The sequence below is a fragment of the Triticum aestivum genome, chromosome 3B, assembly GCF_018294505.1.
Source record: "Triticum aestivum cultivar Chinese Spring chromosome 3B, IWGSC CS RefSeq v2.1, whole genome shotgun sequence".
Classification (NCBI taxonomy): domain Eukaryota; kingdom Viridiplantae; phylum Streptophyta; class Magnoliopsida; order Poales; family Poaceae; genus Triticum; species Triticum aestivum.
Genome location: NC_057801.1, coordinates 212241732 through 212261017, shown reverse-complemented (window position 1 = coordinate 212261017; position 19286 = coordinate 212241732).

The window sequence follows — 19286 nt, the reverse complement described above, 5'->3', positions numbered from 1 at the left end:
AATGCACATGATGACATGATAAAATGCAACACGCAAGCAAATGACATGGCAATGACGATGAATAACTGGCAGACACCTGGCGCATCGGATCCGGGGCATTACAACACTCCTCCACTAACAACAGATCTCGTCCCGAGATCTTAGGACCGAGACGGAAGGGAAAAGGGATGAGGTGAATCAATAACTCAAGAGAAGAAGCAAAGAATCGAGAGCACTCGAGAATAAGAGAGGAACGATGAGGATGACGAGAATCGAAAGCTCACGGAATGAGATAGACTATGAAACCACTCCGGTTAGAATGAGATAAGAAACAAATAAGACTGAAAGAATTTAGGCGGCACTCCGGCTGAAAATGGAAGGAATAGAACACGAGCTTGAGAGGATGGAATGATACTTGATGAAGACATGACACAAAACCTCCGGAAAGAATTGAAAGAGTTGAATGAAAAGAACGGAGAAGAAAATGACAACTTGTGCCACGAATGAAATTGAAAGCATCTTTAGAAGGAAGGATTGAATGGAGTTGTTGAGAAAATCAACAACGAAAAGAATAAGCTTGTTGTGGACTTATGGATAACATCTGAAAATCATAAGGTGATAACCGGCCACAAACGGAAAAGATTGAATAGCTTAGAAGAACAAAGAAATGCAAAACTCCACTTCAAAAGAATACGGAGATTTAATTGCACTTTGAGATGCAAGAAGAAAAGATACTTGAACTCCACCAACAAGAATCTTCATGAACTCTTGAAGAATGAATTAAATCATGAAGAACCACCATGAAGAACTCCAGTGACAAAAGGATAATGGGATAGAATGAAGGATGAAAAAAAGAAATAAGTTAAAAGACTAGCGGTGATTTAGATGGAGGTTCCGACGACATGGCCGAGGAAAATGAACTTCGTAAAAGAAAATATGAAAACACTTGGAACTAGAGTTTATTCATCACGAACAAACTCCGAAGAAAAGGATTAACCACTTGGATGAAATAAGAATAATATTTATTGTATGCTTATCCTTCATCAAATTAAATTGATGACCAGCAATGGATTTGCATACTACTTATTCTTCTTGAAAAGGATTAAGGGGAATGTGGCACAAAACTTGAGAAAGTCTTCATGAACCACCGGTAGGATTGGAAAGAACGAATGAATTAATATGATAATCAAAGAAAAAGAATCTTGACCAAACCACCATAAAAATTCGGAAATGACTGACGAACGCGAATGAATCACCGGGAAGAATTAGAAGAACCAATATGCTCGAGGGGATTTAGATGCAAAAGAACAGGAAGAACTCGAGCTGATTAAAGAACATTTGAACGAAGCACCTGGATAATTGGATAAAGGTAGCTGAAATATGAGGACGAAGAATTCTTCTGGAACGATGGCCTCCGGTGAAAAGAAATGGAAAAACAACTTCTGACATACTCCGGATGGGTAAGAGAAGAATATCTGCCAAATGGAATGATTCGAGACGATAACATGAAGCTAGAACCACGAAACATCGAGAGAACGGGCAAGATTTAGAGGAAAAACTCTTCTTTGTTCTTCAAATGACGACGACAAACACCACCAAAAGTACTGAGATACTCCAAGAGAATGAAAAGCGAAGAGGTTGATCCAACAATGAAAAGAATTTGAACGAGATCTTGGAGAAGGCATGTGATTGATGTGATCCATTCTTACATCACACTTGAAAAGAATTGAAAATAACTCCAAGGGAATTAGAAGAGTCAGGTAAGATCCTGGGAAAAGACCTGTGGGTTAGGGCCCACTAATAGAAAACACCGTTGGAAAGGATTGTTGAAGAGATAGATGATGCACCGGAACACTTGAAATATTTGAATGAGGTGACAACCTCGAATTAATTCGAACACAGACGAATCTCCTGAGATGTCTTGAGCACTCCGGAAGGATAAACTGGCGAGAGGCGAACGAACAAGGAGAACACTTGAGCTGAGGAAAAGAATATAATCACCACCGAAAAACTTGAATTGAATGCACCGGAAAAAGAAAGGGATGAAGAGTGACGAACGAGACGAGAATTCACCGGTTGAAATAATTGAGGGAAGACTGAAGGGTTCCACACGAATGAAATAGATAGTTGAGAGAGACTCGGGCTCTGGGGAGAAAACGATGGGAGGGCGGGAAAACAAAGGCAACTGGAAGGGGAGAAACCGATGAATAACTTGAAGAGAAAAACACCGGTTAAAATTATTGAGGAAAGAATGCAAAGACTTTGCACGAGTAGGATGGATACTCAATTACGGACTCCGACTCCAAGATGAAAAAGGGGCGGGAGGGCGGGAAAAGAAAACAACTGACGATTGAACTTGGCTACGATGAAGAGACTCGAGTCAACTTGGCAAGAAATGCACCGGATGAAAAGAGCTGAGGACCAACAATCGGAAAACCAACTACGTGAACCTAAAGAAAAATTTGAATGGGAAGAGGAATAATTCAAAACACCTACGTCAAGATTCCTCACCAGAGCGACGAAGGGGCAGAGGAGTAAAAAGAATTCCTACTCTCCGATATAACTAGACTCCGAAAACAGTTTTATTCTAGACTCAACAACGACCAAAACTACACGATCAATCAAGGGGGCTCCTAGGGTCGGTCGAGGCTCTGATACCAACTTGTAACACCCCAGACACACCCGCCGGTGGTCGTTACTCCTGGCGGGATCTAGACTGGCCTCACAGATCAATACTAGTCTTTTCTGCGCACTTTGTCCTCAATCATGCGCACCCGGGAGAAACTTCCCTGTCGGTCACCCATCCTGAAACTACTCTAAGCTAAGCACGCTTAACTTTGATGTTCTGTCCGAATGGGCTCCCGGAAAAGAAGGAATTCCTTATTGATATGAGTAGTCTATCATCCCCAATAAGCCAGGCTATCACATACACCCTCACTCAGAGGAACCGACGTCCTCGTCGGGCCACAAAAACGTTCCCTCTTGGCACATACGTCTGTGCATCCAGTCCGGTACATGTGCCATGCCGTGTGCCATGACGGGTGAGGGAGTCCTGGACTAGGGGGTGTTCGGACAGCCGGACTATCATCGTCAGCCGGACTCCAAGACTATGAAGATACAAGATTGAAGACTTCGTCCCGTGTCCCGATGGGACTTTCCTTGGCGTGGAAGGCAAGCTTGGCGATACGGATATGTAGATCTCCTACCATTGTAACCGACTCTGTGTAACCCTAGCCCTCTCCCGTGTCTATATAAACTGGAGGGTTTTAGTCCGTAGGACAACACAACCATTACAACAATCATACCATAGGCTAGCTTCTAGGGTTTAGCCTCCTTGATCTCATGGTAGATCCACTCTTGTACTACCCATATCATCAATATTAATCAAGCAGGAGTAGGGTTTTACCTCCATCGAGAGGGCCCGAACCTGGGTAAAAACATCGTGTCCCTTGTCTCCTGTTACCATCCGCCTAGACGCATAGTTCGGGACCCCCTACCCGAGATCCGCCGGTTTTGACACCGACATTGATGCTTTCATTGACAGTTCCTCTGTGCCGTCACCGATAGGAAGGATGCCTCTTCCCGTCTTCAAAGATGGTATCTTCGCCGAAGGAGCCTTGGCCACCAGCCAAACTATCCGGCTAGGTGGTTTTCTCATGACCGCCTGTTCGGCCACCGCTTCGACGATGACCTCTCGGGTCATCAAAAGCAATCTTCATGTCAACTCGGAATTCGCCGAGCAGCTGGATCCAACAGAGCTCTCGTCCGTAAACGAGCTCTTGGATCGCATCGCCGCCCTGGGAGTCGCTACAGACTACAATCAGATTGGGCTTAAAACCGATCTGAGAGAGATTAACTCTCCCCAGGTTACCCACCACGTCGCGGTGGTAGAGGAACAACTCGGCGACTCTTCTCCTATATTGAAAACTAGTCATGTCCGGGCCTCCGAACCCTCCATGTCGGATTCCCGCGGGGGGACGGACTTCGATCAAGCACTAAGCCTAAAGTCAGGCATCGGACCGGACTCGTTGGACAACGTCCAACGATCCAAGCTTCCAAATTCGGAAACTTCTCGGCCCTTGAGCCTCGAGATGGGTAGGATTACGGACTTAATTCCACCCACCCACCCAGACATATGCGATCTATCCCAAATCCGGCAAGAGCCTGCTGAAACAGTACATCATTACTGGGCCAGATTCCTTTTAGTTATGGACAGGATAAAGGACTGCCGTAAGGAAAACGCAATTTCAATTTTCTGCAATAATTGCATGGACAAGGGAATTTTGAACGCCATCAGTCGTCGCGAAATTACATGCTTCGCCGATCTGGCGTCCATAGTATGAAAGTACTGTGCGATGGAGAGTTTCCGGAAAACCGAAACTAACTTTTGGGACAATCCGGCCCCGAATACAACCCTAGTCTGAAGTAAAAGGGTGCATCACACTCAGGCAACAGGCACAAAAGCCAAAAAGCCAAAACCCCATAAAGGGCACGGAACCGTGCTGGAAGGATGGCTCAACGGACCCTGTAAAATTCACAATACAGAAGGCGCCACTCCAACACATAGCCTTCGAGCATGTTGGATATTGCGGCAGGTGGACAAAAGTGGCGAAGAGCTTCTAGCCCCGGAGAGCCACTCCAATAACACCAGTACGGTGTCAATAGTCTTTGAGACTTTCGCATCGAATAATATGCGGAAACGAACAATCCGCAGCCTCGCCGAAGTCTACCAAGTAGCAACAACAAATCCATGGAGCGACATGGCCATCACCTTCAACGCCAGCGACGAACCTAAGTTTAGAACAGCCCAAGCACCAGCCGCACTGGTCCTCAGTCCAATAGTGGATGGCTTTCGTCTTACAAAGGTACTCATGGATGGCGGCAGCAGACTAAACCTCATCTACGAGGAAACTCTTCAAAAAATGGAAATAGACTGGAGCGGCATTGAGCGAAGCAGCACAACCTTTAGAGGTATAATCCCTAGTCGGGAAGCGCGCTGCACAGGAAAAATCACACTTGATGTGGTGTTCGGCTCGCCGGACAATTATAGGTCCGAAGAGGTAACATTCCAAGTGGCCCCATTCAGCAGCGGATATCACGCTATATTAGGACGAGAGGCATTCACAATTTTTCAAGCAATACCCCACTACGGGTACATGAAGCTTAAGATGCCCGGGCCTGGCGGAATAATCACTCTCGTTAGTGATCCGCACATAGCACTCCGCGCCGAAAACAAGACAGCTGCATTAGCCCTAGAGGCACTATCCGAAGCCCTAGCGGCGGAGGAACTTACTGCGCTGCGCTCTACGGTGAAAAGGGACGATGTGATACTCGATAAGAGACCCAAGTCCACCTCTTTTAAACCAGCGGATGAAATAGTCAAATTCCAGGTCCATCCAACGGACCCAACAAAGACGGCCTCCATCGGGGCACAGTTGAACCCTGATGTAGATGCCGCACTGCGAGAATTCCTTCGGGAAAATTGGGACATCTTTGCCTGGCACCCTTCAGATATGCCAGGAATCCCACACAGATTGGCAGAACACAGCCTAAACATCCTAAAAGGATTCAAGCCAGTCAAACAGGCTCTTCGGCGATTTTCCGAACCCAAAAGACAGGCAATGGGAGAAGAGCTAGCCAAACTACTGGAAGCCGGATTCATCAGAGACATCAAACATCCGGACTGGCTAGCAAACCTGGTAATGGTACCAAAGAAGGACAAATCCTGGCGCCTATGCGTCGATTTTAAAGACCTCAACAAGGCATGCCGAAAGGATCCCTTCCTCTTCCCCGCATCGACCAAATAATCGATGCTACTGCAGGGCACGACTCATTGTGCTTCCTTGACGCATACTCCGGCTACCATCAAATCAAGATGGCGGAAGCGGACCAAGCCGCAACGGCATTCATTACTCCATATGGACCATTCTGCTTCAACACGATGCCCTTCGGACTCAAAAACGTCGGCGCAACATATCAGCGCATGATTCAGACATGTCTGGCTACCCAGGTCGGCAAAACAGTAGAGGCATACGTAGATGACGTAGTCGTCAAAACCAGACACGTCGAAACTCTAGTAGACGATTTGAGGCTCATAATCGACAACCTCCGAGCATATGATATAAAGCTGAATCCGGAAAAATGTGTTTTCGGCGTACCAGCAGGAAAGCTCCTAGGCTTCATTATATCCGGTAGAGGAATCGAAGCAAACCCAGCCAAGATCCGAGCTCTGTCATAGCTGGATATTCCAAAAGACCTCAAACAAGTACAAAAATTGACTGGATGCGTGGCGGCTCTAAGCCGCTTTATATCCCGTCTGGGAGAAAAGGCATTGCCCCTCTACTGCCTCCTCAGGCGCACCGAACACTTCGAGTGGACGGATGCTGCCACCGCCGGACTCGAAGAAATAAAATCCATATGGGCAACAAATCCGGTCCTGGCCGCGCCTAACCTAGGCGAACCAATGTTGTTATACATCGCGGCAACACAGCAAGTAGTAAGCGCGGTGCTCGTCGTCGAACGAGAAACAGAAGGGCATAAATTCCCTCTTCAAAAACCAGTGTACTATGTATCCACTGTCTTAACCCCCTGCAAGTCCCGTTACCCGCACTATCAGAAGATAGCATACGTAGTGTTCATGGCATCCCGGAAGCTCTGACACTACTTTCAAGAGTGTTCCATAACAGTGGCCTCTGAAGTGCCCCTCAACGACATCATAAACAACCGCGAGGCAATGGGCAGGATTGCAAAATGGGCCATTGAGCTCTTACCATTCGATATAACTTACAAACCTTGGCGAGCCATAAAGTCACAAGTCTTGGCTGACTTTGTCACTGAATGGACTGAAGCCGAACTCCCTAAAGAGTACGGCGCATACTCCAATTGGACTATGCATTTTGACAGCTCCAAAATGTTGGCCGGCTTGGGGGCTGGCGTCGTACTAACGTCTCCAACCGGGGATACAGTCCAATACGTACTTCAGATAATGTACACGGACTCCAACAATGCAGCCGAATATGAGGCCCTCGTACATGGCCTCCGGATGGCAATCTCCATGGGCATTCAACGCCTAGAGGTGCGCAGGGACTCAAACCTCGCAATATCCCAAGTAAATGGAGACTTTGACGCCAAAGATCCGAAGATGGCAGCCTATCGTAACGCTGTCCTAAAAATGTCAGCCCGGTTCGAAGGACTTGAATTCCACCACGTAGCCCGAGATAATAACAAGCAGCTGACGTATTGGCACGCATCGGTGCGAAACATGACGCGGTCCCTCCAAACAACTTTCTGGAACGGCTCTTTAAGCCATCCGTACTATGGGAAGAGGAGTCCGGAAATAACAACCTGGAAGCAGCCGCACCACCCAACATAGAACAACCTGACATAATCGGCAAACCAACAGATGAAATAACGCCTTCAGCCCACGAAATAATGGCAGTAATTGCCCCGTGGACAGAACCATTCCTAGCCTACCTAATTAGGCAGGAGCTTCCCGAAGACCAAAACGAGGCCCGCTGCATAGTTCGGCGATCTAAAGCCTACAAGGTACATGAGGGGAACTTTACAAGAAAAGCACAACCGGAGTCCTTCAAAGGTGTATCTCCGAAGAGGAAGGGCGAAACCTTCTGGCTGAAATTCATGCCGGACTAGGCGGACACCACGCCGCAGCTCGGGCCCTTGTAGGCAAGGCCTTCCGTACAGGATTTTATTGGCCGACGGCCCGGGCAGATGCTCAGGACTTAGTCCAAAGATGCGTCGGTTGTCAGCTCTTTGCTAATCAGAGCCATATGCCACCCACCGCCCTCAAAACTATACCCATTACCTGGCCGTTCGCGGTCTGGGGGCTTGACATGGTTGGACCCCTTAAAGGGGGAACCCACAAGCAAAGGTACCTATTGGTCATGGTGGACAAATTCACCAAATGGATAGAGGCCAAGCCAGTTAAAACGGCAGAGTCCGGACCAGTGATAGACTTCATATCCGGGGTAGTACTCCGTTATGGTGTCCCCCATAGCATCATTACCGATAACGGCACGAACTTCACGGCCGACGAGGTTAAATTATGGTGCAAAAATATGGGCATTAAGCTCGATTACGCTTCAGTCTATCATCCTCAAACCAACGGTCAAGTGGAACGAGCAAATGGTCTAATAATGAGCGGCATCAAACCCAGACTAGTGCGGTCCCTTACGGAATCTGACACGCACTGGGTAGAGGAGCTCGACTCCGTACTCTGGGGGCTGCGGACAACGCCCAACCGTACTACCGGATTCACACCATTTTTTATGGTATACGGCGCAGAGGCAGTTTTGCCCTGCGACATCATTCATGACTCACCTCGAGTGCGCATGTACGAAGAAAGAGAAGCCGAGCTGGATCGGCAGGACAGCTTGGACGCATTGGAGGAAGAACGCGACATCGCCAAGGCTCGTTCCGCATTCTATCAGCAGCAGGCTCGAAGATATCAAAGCAGAGAAGTACGGGCTAAGACTTACAATGTTGGCGAACTAGTTCTACGCCTGCCGGACAAGAAAAAGGACAAGCTCAAGCCCAAATGGGAGGGCCCCTTCATTATCGATCAAGTCCTGACCGGCGGAGCGTACCGTCTGCGAAATGCGTCGGACAACCGACTCGAGCCGAACCCATGGAACGCAGCCCGCCTCCGAAGATTCTACGCCTAGCGCCGGACTAAGACTTCGTCTCCTTCCCCCGTCCAAATTTTTACACTTCAGCTGTCTTTCGTTTCTCTTTTTTCTCTCACCCTTTTCATAAAAGCCCTTAAAGGCCTACTTGCGCATTGTTCGCACACACTTGATGTGCTATCCGCACTCATTATACCTAGGGGCTTCTTTACCAGAAGCTTACTTATAAGGGCTTCATGCCCAGCACATGTGTCAAACTTCCACATGTACCTTTTATTCACCATTATATGCATCGATATGACTTAAGTTTTGGCCAAGCTGGGTTGCCTGGCTCCTGTGCTTACCCCTACGTTCCCGATTGTTCGGCTAGGAGGTAAAGGGAGCACCTCTGCGATTGTTACTGCCGGGTCAGCCGGATGTGTACCTCAAACTGGGTGAAGCCGAAAGCTAGCGTTCTTATGGGAATATTCGGTCGGTGACTTGAAAGATGATTTTTTACCTATTTATTTATCTGCCCTCAGATGTTTTACTGCTCTTTTCGCAGTCCGGACATGCACTTTAGGGCATGCATCCCAGGGAAAGGAACCCTTAAAGGAACTATTCTCCCTGGAAGATGTTTCTTACTAACCATGTAATATAACATAACTAGTTGGGTACTTGTCTGATAAAGTACTAATGACCCCTACGCCTGGTCTCCATGCTTGCCCCGGTTGTTTCTTAACCAAGAAGGTATTCGGACACACTCCGGACTCTAGGGTCCCGAGGTTGAAGCGAAAAGGTCGGCAAAGACAAACGATCTACAATCCGGCTAGAAGGCATTTTACATGTCATTTTAAATACATTGTCAAATTGACTAACTGTATTCCTCCTCAATCCCGTCTAATAGGATGTTTAATTTATAGTCCCGTTGGGAAAATTTAGCGGCCAACTCTACTTGGTCGTACACTAAACTCACAGGGATCTCCTTCCAGTCGGGCCCCACAGGTCCGACCTCGGCCATGTGGTTGGGATCCGCCTTCTTGTGCCCCGTCTTCACCATGGCCCAGGCCTCCCTGGCACCTTGGCGGCAGGCCGAAATCTTCCATAAACGGAAGTGCTGCCACGCTCCCTGAAGCTTCTCCGCAAGCTCTCCAAGGCCCTCGGGCAGGGAGAGGGACGGCCATAAAGCCTGGATGACGCCGCTCATCGCCTGCCGAACTCATTCGAGCAGTTGCACCAGCTCGGGAAGTTGATCACCCGTTGATACGGGCATCTCCTCTGCAGTCCGACCTGTGAGCACACCTACAGACATATTTCTGTCAATTGACTTCCTCGCTGAACTCTTCTTTTCAAAGGAGTTCGCTCAAGCACTTACTATAGATGCCACGACGAAGCCGCTGATTCTCCTTCACGGAGCCAGACAGCTCGGCCCGAACACCTTTTAGCTCCTCTCCAAGCTGGGTGTGGGCATCCTGGAGTTTGTTCCGTTCCTGCTGCACCTTCATCAGCACCCTCTCGCCGGCCTTCAGCTGGCGCAGCAGTTGTTGCTTGTCCGGATCCAGTCCGGCAACATCTGCAATATCATTGTCAGACTTACACGCATGCCGCACACCGCTTATCTTTTTGAAATAATGTGTTACCAGGAGGGGTCTCTGTGTTTCCTCCTGCGGCAGCGAGTGCAGCCTCAAGTTGGGCCTTGCACTCTTGTAGCTCCTGGGACAGTTGGGTATTATTCTCTGTAAGATCCTGCATATCAAATGATCCTTAAATCAGTTACTCTAACTACTTTAAGTCTCGGGGGCTACTGGCATATACAGCTATTAAAATCTCTTACCCGTATGTCTTTTACATACTGCTCCGTGGCTCTGGTCAAACCATCTTGAGCAGCACGAAGGTGCGCGTCCCCCGTGTTAAAGGCATTCAACGCCTCAGGGGAGAAGCACGCGTCACGTAAAACTGTCCGGCGACGCCTATGGTTCATGGCGCTCTCCACCTTAGACTTGGTGGCGGACAGTCTGTTGGCGTCCTCCATTGGAGGAGTATCCGGCTCGCGCCTTGCGCTCGCCTCCCCCTCCAGACCATGTGTTGGAGCCTGGCTGGCAGAGGATTGGTTGGCAACCTCTCCGCCCGCAGTTCGGCGAGCACTCTTTCTCCTGCAAAAGTTATGAGAATTCAAACACCTCCTAGGAACTTTGTCCTAAACAATGGCCGCGAGCTATACCGTTGCGGTGACGTTTCGATTTGCACCGCACCCCTCTTCCGCCTGCGGGGCCGGACTGACCCCTGTGGGTCAGCCGCCACAGGTTCGGCTTCCTGCCTTGAAGGTACCTCCTGCGAGACACCATTGTATACGGTGGTCAGAAATGCGCAAGGACGAAATAATGGTGTCAGGACTTCGGTCACAATCACCTGGGGAGCCGGAGATAGGCCGGGGTAGTCAGCCGTAATGGCGACTAGAGCATTATCCATGCTGAGCTGGTGAAACACCCCGTCAATTAGCTCCACCTTTATGTCCGGATCCTCTTTGGAGGACGGATCAAGGGATCTTTCTGGATCCTCGGGCTGTGGGGCCGGGCTATGTATGCTCTCCACAGTCCGGCGCAGATCATGCGTCAAAACCATAAAGTAAGGTACTTAACTTTGAAAGCGTGGGTCGGATAAATGAACATCCGCTTACCCAGCTCCGAGGGTTGTTCATGGAGAACCCATTCAATGGGCTCGTCTGGAGGAAGTCCTCCTTCTCCCCCTTGTATAGGCCGGACAGAATCTTCACCAGATCTTCGGCCGATCCCGGCCCTTGGTGGCCATGACGAGTGGCATCATTCTCCCCGTTGAAATCCCACATGGGGTGGCCCCTGTATTGTAGCGGCTGCACCCCCCGCATAATGCACGTGGCCATGACTTCAATCATGGTCAGTCCGGAATAGGCCAGTAACCTTATCCGGCCCATCAAATAATGGACGCTCTTGTCTTCCTCCAGCTGAGGGCTCCGCGGGAGCCAACTCAGGCATTTCTTTAGAGGAGCATTGCTGAACTCCGGGAGGCCGATCCGAACAGGGTCCGGCAGTGGAGCGTCTTCTACATAAAACCATTCTGAAGGCCAGTCTTCGGACACCTTCTTAGGGGTTCCGGAGGGATATCCGGTCCCGGCGATGCGCCATATTTCGGCACCGCCCACTTGATATATTGACCCCTCGTGAGAGCGGGGTACGAAGCAGAATAGCCTCTTCCACAGCGCAAAGTGAGGCTCGATGCCCAGGAATAGCTCACAAAGAGCTACGAAACCCGTGATATGCAGAATAGAGGCGGGCGTGAGGTGATGGAGCTGGAGTCCGTAGAACTCCAGAAGCCCGCGGAGGAACGGATGTACAGGAAATCCGAGCCCCCTTATCAGATAGGGGACGAAGCATACCCGCTCCCCTTTGTTGGGATTGGGGTAGCCTGTAACGCCCCGTTTCGATGCGCCAGGTGTCCGCCAGTTATTCGCCGTCATTGCCATGTCATTTGCTTGCGTGTTGCATTTTACCATGTCATCATGTTATCATCTGCATTTCATCTGCATGTTTTTCAAAACAGGCATTCGTTCGGGTCCTCCCGGTTCTCTCCGTTGTCCGTTCTGAGCACAGACACACTCGCACGCGCCCGCGGCACCTCCAAAATATTATTTTATTAGTGGCATAAAAATGTTCTCGGAATGGGTTGAAGCTTGGCATGCGGTCTTATTATAGTGTAGACAGAGCGCCTGTCAAGTTTCGTCGCATTCGGAGTCCGTTTGGCTGCCCAACCGTTAAACGTAGCGGTACCGTTGCCGGTACATTCGTCGGATTTTTTTCGGTCTTCGAAAACCCTGCGGGCCGCACCTCTTCTCTCTCCTCTCAGCCCAAGCCTCTCTCTCACACAGCCCTCTAGCCCACCTATCTAACTCCCACCGCTCCGGACCGTCCGATCGAGATCGAACGGCTCCGAAACGGAGCTAATCCCCTAACCCTAGCCCCCCTTTCCTATTTAAACACCTCCCCTTGCCAGATTTGGAAGCCTAGCTTCCCCTACCTCTAGCCTCCCACCTCCTCTACTCGAAATCCGTGCCCAGCCAGCACCCCGCCGCCACTTGTCGCTCCCCCATCGGCCAGCCCCGCCGCCGGCGACACGCGCAGCCAACCAGGCGTTGCCACGTCGCCCCGGCCTCCTCCCTCCGCCGCCAGCCCTCCAGGACCCAGATTCGGCCCGCCGTCGGGCCAAAACGGGCCCACCAGCCCGCGCGCCTCCCAGCTGTGCCCGACCCTGCTGCCCGATGCCCCAAGCGCTCGTCCCCGAGCTCCTCGCCGGAGCCCCTTCGCCGCTTTGCGCCGCCGCCGCCTCGCCGTGATCCGCCGCGCCACCTCGCCGCCCTCTCCTTTTTCCTCCTCCTCTCGCCCTCTCTCTAATCCCCACGAGCTCTCTCTCTCTCTCCCTCGTACCCCGCAGGAGCCGCCATGGATGAGCTCAGCTGCGAGCTCTTCTTCGCCGGATCTCGCGTACCCAACGCCGCCGAGCCTCCTAGGTGCCGGAAATGGGTGCGCCATGGCCAGATCCGCCCGGATCCGGCCAGGCCCCTTCAGATCGCGCTGCCGCCTCGCCGCCTCATCGTCGGAGAAGGCCGCCGCCACCCTGGTCCCGCTCGGGGTCGAGGAGACGACGCCCCTGCGCCCCTCCTAGGCCGGCCCCTCGCGTCTAGTGGGCCACGGCCTCGCTCGAGGCCCGCTGCAGCCTCCCCTTCCTCTCTGGGCCGAAGCCCAATGGGTGAGCCACCTAAACCCTGCACCGTGCATGTTTTATCTATATAACGCTCGCTCTGTTTTTTTTCGGTACTGATAATCTGCTAAGTCCTTAAATTAATGCCATGTTGACCTGTTGTATCTCTGCATCCGTAGCTCCGTTTCGTGCGTGTAATATGTCAAATTGTTCACCTCGACGAGTACTTCATTTCATTCCATTGCATCATTTTCATTTGATCTCATCTTGATGCCCGAAATACTGTTGGAAGAGTGCATATTGATGTTAATCTGCTGAAACTGTTATAACTTGCTCATTTATCATTTTTGCCATGTTTGATGTGTGCATCCTTTGAGGTTGATCTCTACATGTATGTTGATCTATGCCATGCCATCTTTCCAGTGGTGTTAACCATGTATTTTTGTGAGTTGTGTGCTGAGTGCATCAAGCTTGCTAAGTAGGGTAGTTGCTGTTGCTGTTTTCCTGACAGATTTTGTTATATTTTGTTGCTATGTTAACATGCGTCTACTAGTCATTTCGTGCATAATCTGGAGATGCTCTATAAACATGTTTTGATCTACATGTCTTGCTCTATCCATTCATGCCCTTGGTTGCAATTATATCCTGCTGGAACATGTTGTTATCTTGCTCCAAAGTTGCTTGATAATGTTGCTGTCAGCCTGTTAACATCAAGTTCAATGTTTCCATGATTGTTTCCTAGTGATCCATGCACCCTATGAACTTGCTCTTGCCATGCTTAGCTTCATAACCATGCCTTCTTACTGTTGGTTGCCTTGTCATGCCATGTATTGCTCTGTGGTGAGTGGTTCAAGCTCACGAACATGCCTACTTATTGTTGTTCCTGCCATGTATGAATCTGTAATATAACTTGCCATGTTTACATGGATGCCATCATTTCTTCTGATCCCTTTTGGCTCATGGTCGGCAAGGGACTTTTGATCTATGCTTTTAGTAGATTCATGCCATGCCTTTGTTTGCCATGATATGTTCCTGTAACATGTTGTTTGCTTGCTCTAAACATTGCAACCTGATGTTATTTCTGCCAAGTCTGAAACTGTTATTATTTGCAATATCTCCATGTCTTTTTGAGCATGTTCTAGTTGTTTCTGGAGATAGCTCAGTGTTCATATTTTGTTATGCTTTACCTGTACATCATGCCCATGCCTTTTGTTATTATGTTGGGGTGTTGTAGCATGTTGTTTTGATGCTTGCAAGATGCCTAGTTGCTGTTATGGACAGATTGTTGCTATGACTTGTATAGAGTGTATGTGTTGCACCGTTGCTCCGTTTTGAGTGTGCTCTATATGTAACTTGCTTGATTTTGCATGTAGCTTCATATTATCATGTTGCATCCTTGTTTTGGTGTGTTTGCTTGATGTTTGGTATGCATTTTGCATCAATGCCATGTTTAACTTGTTTTGCTCATATCTTCTAGGCCGTAGCTCCGAATCTAATGAACTTTATATGTAACTTGACTAGAATTTCGTGTAGATCATTGTGGTGCATCTTAACTTGCTGTTTAACAACTTGAACATAAGTTTATTCAGTTCTGGACCAATTTCGAAATATGCATATGAGGACTTACCGGAATTGTTATATGTTGTTTCCGGCCTCATTTAAACTTGCCTTGATGTGTTGTTCTTGTTTGCATCATCTCTTTCCATGAGTAGCTTCATGTATCTTGGTCATGCATCATGCTTGTTGTGCATCATGCCTTGTTCATGTGTGGTGTGTTTACCTATGTTGTGTGTTTCTTCTCGATAGTTCCTGTTTCGTTGCGATCATGAGGATTCGTTCGTCTACGCTTGGTTCGTCTTCGTGGCTTCATCCGTTCGTCTTCTTCATGGACTCGTTCTTCTTCCTTGCGGGATTTCAGGCAAGATGACCGCTACCCTAGATCTCACTACTATCATTGCTATGCTAGTTGCTTCGTTCCATCGCTATGCTGCGTTACCTATCATTTGCTCTTCAGGCCTCCCAAATTGCCATGAACCTCTAACCTTTGACACCCTTCCTAGCAAACCGTTGTTTGGCTATGTTACCGCTTTGCTCAGCCCTCTTATAGCGTTGCTAGTTGCAGGTGAAGTTGAAGATTTCTCCATGGTGGACAGGGTTTATATGGGGATATCACAATATCTCTTATATTATTAATGCATCTATATACTTGGTAAAGGGTGGAAGGCTCGGCCTTATGCCTGGTGTTTTGTTCCACTCTTGCCGCCCTAGTTTTCGTCATACCGGTGTTATGTTCCCGGATTTTGCGTTCCTAACGCGGTCGGGTGATTTATGGGACCCCCCTGACAGTTCGCTTTGAATAAAACTTGTCCAGCAAGGCCCAACCTTGGTTTTACCATTTGCCTCACCACCACCTACCCTTCCCTTGGGAGTCATAACCCAAGGGTCATCTTTATTTTAGCCCCCCCCCGGGCCAGTGCTTGTCTAAGTGTTGGTCCGAAACGAGCAGCCTGCGGGGCCACCTCGTGGAAACTCGAAGTCTGGTTTTACTCGTAGCTTGACTTATCCGGTGTTGCCCTGAGAACGAGATATGTGCAGCTCCTATCGGGATTGTCGGCGCATCGGGCGGCTTTTCTGGCCTTGTTTTACCATTGTCGAAATGTCTTGTAAACCGGGATTCCGAGACTGATCGGGTCTTCCTGGGAGAAGGTCTATTCCTTCGTTGATCGCGATAGCTTGTCATGGGCTAAGTTGGGACACCCCTGCAGGGTTTAAACTTTCGAGAGCCGTGCCCGCGGTTATGTGGCAGATGGGAATTTGTTAATGTCCGGTTGTAGATAACTTGACACCAGATCCGAATTAAAACGCATCAACCGCGTGTGTAGCCGTGATGGTCTCTTCTCGGCAGAGTCCGGGAAGTGAACACGGTTTCTGGGTTATGTTTGACGTAAGTAGGTGTTCAGGATCACCTCTAGATCATTGCTAGCTTCATGATCGTTCCTTTGTCTCTCTTCTCGCTCTCATTTGCGTATGTTAGCCACCATATCATGCTTAGCCGCTGCCGCAACCTCACCACTTTACCCCCTTCCTTTCCCATTAAGCTTTGCTAGTCTTGATACCCATGGTAATGGGATTGCTGAGTCCTCGTGGCTCACAGATTACTACAACAACAGTTGCAGGTACAGGTTTTGCGATGATCATGACGCGAGAGTGATGCTTACTTGTTTTCGCGTTCTTCTTCTGCTTCTTCTTCGATCAGGGGATAGGTTCCAGGTCGGCAGCCTGGGCTAGCAGGGTGGATATTGTTTGAGTCTCTGTTTATGATTCATCCGTAGTCGGATGTTGTTCTTGTATGTTGTATTGTTGTATTCATGTGACATTGTATGTATTGGATGTATCCCCACTATTATGTAATGCTGATGTAATGATATCCACCTTGCAAAAGCGTCTCAATATGCGGGTCTATCCTTGGTGGGACCTTCGAGTTCCTTTTGGATAGGGTCGCATATTAGGCGTGACATAGCCTCCGCTTGCTTCCCACCTTTGTAGGTGGCCAGCCCGGCTCGAACCGGAACCATAAAGGCCGGAGGAAGGTATCCCTCCGCTTGGAGCGTCACTAGCTCGTTGTGAGGGACAGAACATCTCCTCCAATCTCCTGGCAGAGGGCTGGGAGCGCGAGAGGAGGAGCCGCGTCGACGGTCCATGGTGGAATGGATTTTCGGTCAGAGGCGCTCCGATGAGTACTCGCGGAAGGAAGATGGTGTGATTTGGATCTGGATTCTTGCCTCTCTTATAGGCAGATTATTTGCGCAGCTAGGGGGTAAAACATAAAAGATACCCTGGCTTTTCGCATTCGTGCGACGCGTGGAGGAAGGCCATTATTGGGCGTGGAAGCCAAGGAGTGCAACGTTTACAAAAAAGCCGGACACTGTTCCGCAGGTACGTGGAACTTAAAGGAGAACCCGCCTTGCAACGCCGAAGACTATATGCGCACTGGACTAATCGTTATTGAAGCCTGGTTCGGGGGCTACTGAGGGAGTCCTGGACTAGGGGGTGTCCGGACAGCCGGACTATCATCGTCAGCCGGACTCCAAGACTATGAAGATACAAGATTGAAGACTTCGTCCCGTGTCCGGATGGGACTTCCCTTGGCGTGGAAGGCAAGCTTGGTGATACGTATATGTAGATTTCCTACCATTGTAACCGACTCTGTGTAACCCTAGCCCTCTCCGGTGTCTATATAAACCGGAGGGTTTTAATCCGTAGGACAACACAACCATTACAACAATCATACCATAAGCTAGCTTCTAGGGTTTAGCCTCCTTGATCTCCTGGTAGATCCACTCTTGTACTACCCATGTCATCAATATCAATCAAGCAGGAGTAGGGTTTTACCTCCATCGAGAGGGCCCGAACCTGGGTAAAAACACCGTGTCCCTTGTCTCCTGTTACCATCCGCCTAGATGCATAGTTCGGGACCCCCTACCCGAGATCCGCTGATTTTGACACCGACAACGGGTCACAAACGTCATGAACAACATGACCGCGCACCTATCCGCAAACATCCGTGTAACCACGAGGGTCGGCTCTGATACCAACTTGTAACGCCCAAGATGCGACCCTATCCTAAAGGAACTCGAAGGTCCCACCAAGGATAGAAGCGCATCTTGAAGACGCATTTGCAAGGTGGATATCATTACATCAACATTACATAATAGATGGGGATACACACATAAGACATACAATGTCACACGAATACAACATCATCTTACATAAGAGCACCATCCGACTACAGATGAAACACAAACAGAAACTCAAACGACATCCACCCTGCTAGCCCAGGCTACCGACCTGGAACCTATCCCCTGATCGAAGAAGAAGCAGAAGAAGAACTCCAAAACAAGCAAACATCGCTCTTGCGTCATGATCATCGCATAACCTGTACCTGCAACTGTTGTTGTAGTAATCTGTGAGCCACAAGGACTCAGCAATCCCATTACCATGGGTATCAAGACTAGCAAAGCTTAAAGGGAAAGGAAGGGGTAAAGTGGTGAGGTTGGAGCAGTGACTAAGCATGATATGGTGGCTAACATACGCAAATAAGAGTGAGAAGAGAAACAACGGAACGGTCGTGAAGCTAGCAATGATCAAGAGGTGATCCTGAACTCCTACTTACGTCAGACATAACCCAAAACCGTGTTCACTTCCCGGACTCCGCCGAGAAGAGACCGTCACGGCTACCCACGTGGTTGATGCATTTTAAATTCGGATCTGGTGTCAAGTTATCTACAACCGGACATTAACAAATTCCCATCTGCCACATAACCGCGGGCACGGCTCTCGGAAGTTTAAACCCTGCAGGGGTGTCCCAACTTAGCCCATGATAAGCTCTCGCGATCAACGAAGGATATTCCTTCTCCCAGGAAGACCCAATCAGTCTCGGAATCCCGGTTTACAAGACATTTCGACAATGGTAAAACAAGACCAGCAAGACCGCCCGATGCGCCGACATCCCGATAGGAGCTGCACATATCTCGTTCTCAGGGCAACACCGGATGAGCAATCCGTACAACTAAAACCAAACCTCAAGTTTCCTTGAGGGGGCGCTGCAAAGGGCTCTAGTTCGGACCAACACTTAGACAAGCATTGGCCCGGGGGGACTGAATAAAGATGACCCTTGGGTTAATTACTCCCAAGGGAAAAGTAGGTGGTGGTGAGGAAAATGGTAAAACCAAGATTGGGCCTTGCTGGAGGAGTTTTATTCAAAGCGAACTGTCAAGGGGGTCCCATAAATCACCAGACCGCGTAAGGAACGCAAAATCCGGGAACATAATACCAGTATGACGGAAACTAGGGTGGCAAGTGTGGAACAAAACACCAGGCATAAGGCCGAGCCTTCCACCCTTTACCAAATATAGATGCATTAATAATATAAGAGATATTGTGATATCCCAACAT